This window comes from Pygoscelis adeliae, unplaced genomic scaffold (genome assembly GCF_000699105.1).
Source record: "Pygoscelis adeliae isolate BGI_AS28 unplaced genomic scaffold, ASM69910v1 Scaffold256, whole genome shotgun sequence".
Classification (NCBI taxonomy): domain Eukaryota; kingdom Metazoa; phylum Chordata; class Aves; order Sphenisciformes; family Spheniscidae; genus Pygoscelis; species Pygoscelis adeliae.
Genome location: NW_008824996.1, coordinates 791,601 through 796,499, shown reverse-complemented (window position 1 = coordinate 796,499; position 4,899 = coordinate 791,601). Strand labels below are relative to the sequence as shown.

The following is a 4,899-nucleotide window of genomic DNA, read 5'->3' as shown; positions in this document are numbered from 1 at the left end:
TGATAAGAACTGATAACTGATCATTCTACTTCAATTTTTTTTCCAGATGAGTATCCAGGTGCCAGCTGGTGTAAACGCAGATGCCACTGACGTCAATGGAGCTGTGTCAGTTTACACTAGCTGAGAATCTGATCCCAAGTGTGTTAGTGCCATTTTTAGACACTGCCACTGGAATTCATTTTTGCAACACAATTAAAAGTACATCCACGCATTGCATTTTTTCTTGTCCCCAAGTGTATAACTGGAAGCCTGTTGACAGACTGTGGGAGAGGGCAAGTGGGAGGTGGAAGTAGCCAACAACTGTATCCATGAGATAACTTTGCAATATGAGTATTAACACTATTGTTCTGTTGTCTTCCTTTTATACAAATGAATATTTGCCTTCAAAAAGTCTTAACTCCACCCTCCATTAACAATTCAATGCCAGCAAAAGAAAAAAGATGCTGTAAACCATGCAAAGCATCTACCATATAAATATGTTAACGTACTATTTTAATCAGTGCACAATCTGAACAGACTGTTTTAATGCATCATTAGAGAAATTTTCTAAAATTGTAAGAAACCCCCCAAACCTGAGATCTGTGTATTCACCTAAGTATTTGTTCCTAAGTGATCTCACTGCTGTACAAGCAGTAAGATTGTTAAAAGTACCAAAACAGCCATTTGAAGTAGCCTGCAAGCCAGACCTGTCTGACATCTATCATTTATATTTCATCGAGCATTTATGTGGGGGAGGGAGAAGGGAGAAAGGAGGAGGTGGGGCAATAAACAGGGCAGAGTAGTACTTCACAGCTCCAGCCACAATTTCTAAGTAGGGAGAGGGAGCTTTTATTGTTTTACATATGGCAGCTGTTAAACATGAGTGTACTGCATAACAGTTGCCAGTATTAACCAGTACAATGAAGCTGAACATTAGTCTTTTGATTCAAGATATCAAGGTCAAAATGGAAAAGCTAACTAATTAGAACCGAAGATGCAGTTCACATAGCATTGGAGTAATTGTCTGTTTGTGCAGCACAACACCCATATCTTCAATTTAGGTCAGGCCATCAAGAGGAGGAAAAGGACTGAAGATGAGATGCTCTACTTCACACAGTTGCCCTCTGGAAGGACTGGCAAAGGCAGTCACTTAAATTAAGTACAGGTCATCAGACAAGATACCTAATCTATTCCTAAGACAGCAGCTCTAGCAGTCCAAATCCCTATGGCCTTTACAGCGACACAACGAACTACTTCCTCATGTACCTCTGTCAATTCACATTAGGTTCCAATTTTTTTAAAGCGATATTTCATGTACACCATGACCCTATTGCTCATAGCAAGGAAAGTGCTTTGGTTTATTTATGACCTACTAACCTTAAATAAAAAAACCATACATCCAATCTGAATGTTCACATAAGCCTGCAGATCTGAAATAAAACTTAAAATAAAGCTGACGTTTGTAACAGCTAGCTAAGCCCAGTAAGGGTTTTTTAAAAAAATGAAAACCAGATGAGAGAAGATGAAAGCATTTTTACCCTGCATAACCTGCACACATCAGGAATCGGGGCTGGAGCTCAGGAACACTTTTTTGTGTTTTTGTACTTACAAGTTTCAGCCCATTTCAACAGAGGCTAGGTAACCAAGGAAATACTGAGGTTTTTCTGTTGGGGGGTGGGGTGGGGAGGGAATAATAACAACCTGTGAAAGTAATTCCTTCTAAGATGCAATCCACCCAGCTGCAAGCTCTACATAGCTCCTCTCCTTCCCCTACACCCCGTCCTAACTGCCAGGTATCAGCCAGGCAAGACCCCACGTTGAAATATGTAGTGACAGATGGAAGCAGGGAATAAGAGCATAGGACTAAGTACTGAAAGAAATGGCGTACAGAAAGAAAACTTATAACAGGGCGGATGTTAAACATGAGTGACCCTAAACCATAAAGTCTATTCATTTGGCTAGGACAACGTTGAACAGATGCAGATGCACAAAAGACTACTGAGTTGGAGAGCCTTACTCTCTCATCACTCATGCTGGTGTAAGAAACTCCGTTCGTAACATCTATTGAATTAAACTGTGGAAGAGCCAATAGTAATAAATGGAGAAAAAAAAATATCAAACTTCAAAGCTAAAGTATTGGCAGCAGTGTCCCATGCTGTTGTATCAGCAAAAAAAAAAGGTTGACTGCCACATTTGGTTAGAATTCAGATATATTCATAATCACAGTGGCCCTTCTAAACAAAACACATCTAATCTACCATAAAGAAGAAAATTAGTTGGTTCCATTCTTGTCTAGTTCCCCAATAGGCTATATTAATGACACTCTGTCTTTAAGATATATTTGATAGAAAATACAGTTGAGTTAAATGATGTAATAAATACCTCTACATGCAGAGCAATTAGTTGAAAGAAACAGCTAGGACAAAGTCCTTGTCATAGTGTTTGTTTACAAAATATATGCAGGCAGCACACTTACGACCTGCAGTCTTCTGGTGCTGGTTCCCTTTATGCAAGTACAAAAAAATTTAATAAAACCCCCCAACATTTATAAAGATTTTTAAAATAATCAGAAATGGATGAGAGAGTATAAGACATCTTCTACCAAAGGACAAGGCAAACAAACAGCAATTCATAGAAGCCAAAGAATCACTCACATAATTTCAGTGCAGCAAGCTAAGAGTGGACCTAGCAAAAAAGAATTCAGACCAGCTGAGCTGCGAGACCACCTTCTGCAGAACTCTGCTCACAAATGCAAATAAGGTACAATTCCTAGGTTACCATGTTTTACCTTCTGATCCCAGTCTCTAAAACCCCTCCCCTACAACATGAAAATTGCAGCCCTGCATAAATAAATAAAAATTTAAAAAACATATATTTTAAGAATGAGGAAAATTGAGTTGGAAAGCTCAGAAGATTGGAAAAAAGTGATGTGCTACTGTGGAAATTTTAAAGAATAAGCACTTTACTGTGTGATGATCAAGTTCTGGATATGGACAGCATGCTGCCACCTAAAAAATATATGAAAAGAAATTTAGGTCATCAAGCCTTGACGTACATTTGCCTTTTTTCCTCTGGAAAACTATCATAACAGGTTCTGCATGTATGACAATTTGTAAGGAAAAAAGGCCTTCTGTCTAAGACATTTGCTGAGAAATTAAGCCTTCTTAAAAGAAAATGTAGTTTTCATCAATCCTAAGCAAGTTTAAATCCAATTGAACCATGTCAGCAGAAGAAGTTCTACTCAATCGGGCAATCTATAATTGGCAACACTGAGTCATAAAACTCTTCGCCAGCTCTGTTCATATATGGGATCTTGTGTTTTCGTTTTCTATTAAGTTCAGTTTCGTGAAATGACAACATTAATCCACTTGTGCCTGGATCCCCAGCCTATATTGTCAAAACCTGAATAAGTGAAATATCTTTTCTTTTCATAGAAAGAAGTTTGGAAAACTGCCAGCTACTTGCACAGACTGAAATAGGATGGGCAAAGAAGGGTGTTGGTGTCGGTAAGAGAAAGATGACTGAAGTTGCATCATCTGTATGATTAAAATCATTGTGTGAATTTTGATTTTCCCCCCCTCCTTTCAGACATTTGAGGATGCTGTGAAGTCAATGGAGTTCTGTTGTAGTGGTTGCTTCAGTGAACATTCAACGCTGTCGGTGAGTTTGGAATTCAAGTGAAAACCATCGACCGTTGATTGTACCCTCCAGCTAACCATCCTCCTCCTTACTTCATGCTTTCAGGCCTTAACACCGAAGATAGCAACCTAACCACCACATGATGTTTCTCCCCCACCCTGCCAAGCTTTACAAAAAAGGTCACAATCAACATTCATTGCTGTCGGTGGGTTTAACTATGTGGACAAGCTCACTGAACAATGAATGCAACTGTGGCCCCACATTTTGCAGTTGCCGTTGAAACGAACATCAGCTCTGAAAGCCGTAGTGAGAAGCAAACACTTCTTATAGGCTACGTTTTTCTGGTCAAAAAAATAGTTGGGGATATTCACTTTTTGCTTGCTTGTTTTTAAGTGTGTTTAACTTAGCTGACTGAAAAAAAAATCACTGCCTTTTTCTGGAATATTGTCCTCCCAGTGTTCACATAAACTATAAAAATTCTTATTCAGTATGTATGTGGAAATAAATAATAATATGGGGAACTTTGTGTATCATCCACTCCTAAGGACTCTGAGCATAAGAGGAAAGAATATTTAAATCTCATTTTAACTAGGCATTGTGGAATAGTTCAAAAATTTCTTCTACACTTGTCATGACAAATACAAATGGGAGCCAGAGTTCAAAGATACAGATAAAATGTTATATTAAATAAAAGATTCATTAATTTTACATGAAACTGATTTTAAGCACCTAAATAGATACTGTTAGACAGCAAATACTATTACATTTGCCTTTTTTAGGGATCTGAAAGATGACAGAGAAATGTATATCCAGTAATAATAATGGAACAGTAGTTAAATCATAAAATTACTGTAAACTTTGGGTACCTATGTCACACTCTCAGTATTGCTGATCATAAGAAAATAAAAGTGTAAATAAAGTTTACAACTTTGTCCTTATTTCCTTACAACCCTTTGTTAACCTGGTCAGACACACAAAAGGACCAGTCTACATTTCTCACATCACACAGTCATCCAAGGTAAGTTCAGCCTTTAGACGTAGCGCAACTGCAGGTATTCGGCAGTAGGAATTGCTTCTAAAAGTTAGGTAATGGCACAGCATTCACGTTGTTCCTCCTCACAGTGGGGGGGTCCATTAACAATACTTTAGTCTGATTATTTACAGTTTCCTCGCACATCAGTTACACAACAGTTATCTTGTGTACTGTACTTGCTTGTTTTATCCATGTTTCACCATGTAGCAACTGAACAGGATACAAGCCATCAAGGCTGTCATGGAAGG

General features: G+C 38.2%; 1 long non-coding RNA gene across 1 annotated transcript in view; it reads left to right on the top strand.

Annotated features, from left to right (window-relative positions):
* The window catches only part of LOC103918764, a 66,985-nt gene extending 62,445 nt beyond the window's left edge, over positions 1-4,540 (top strand). The window contains exons 3-5 of the long non-coding RNA XR_663712.1: positions 3,414-3,485; positions 3,568-3,639; positions 3,724-4,540. This is a non-coding gene — a long non-coding RNA (uncharacterized LOC103918764). The remainder of the gene's footprint in view (positions 1-3,413; positions 3,486-3,567; positions 3,640-3,723) is intronic.
* The last annotated feature ends 359 nt before the right edge of the window (positions 4,541-4,899 follow it).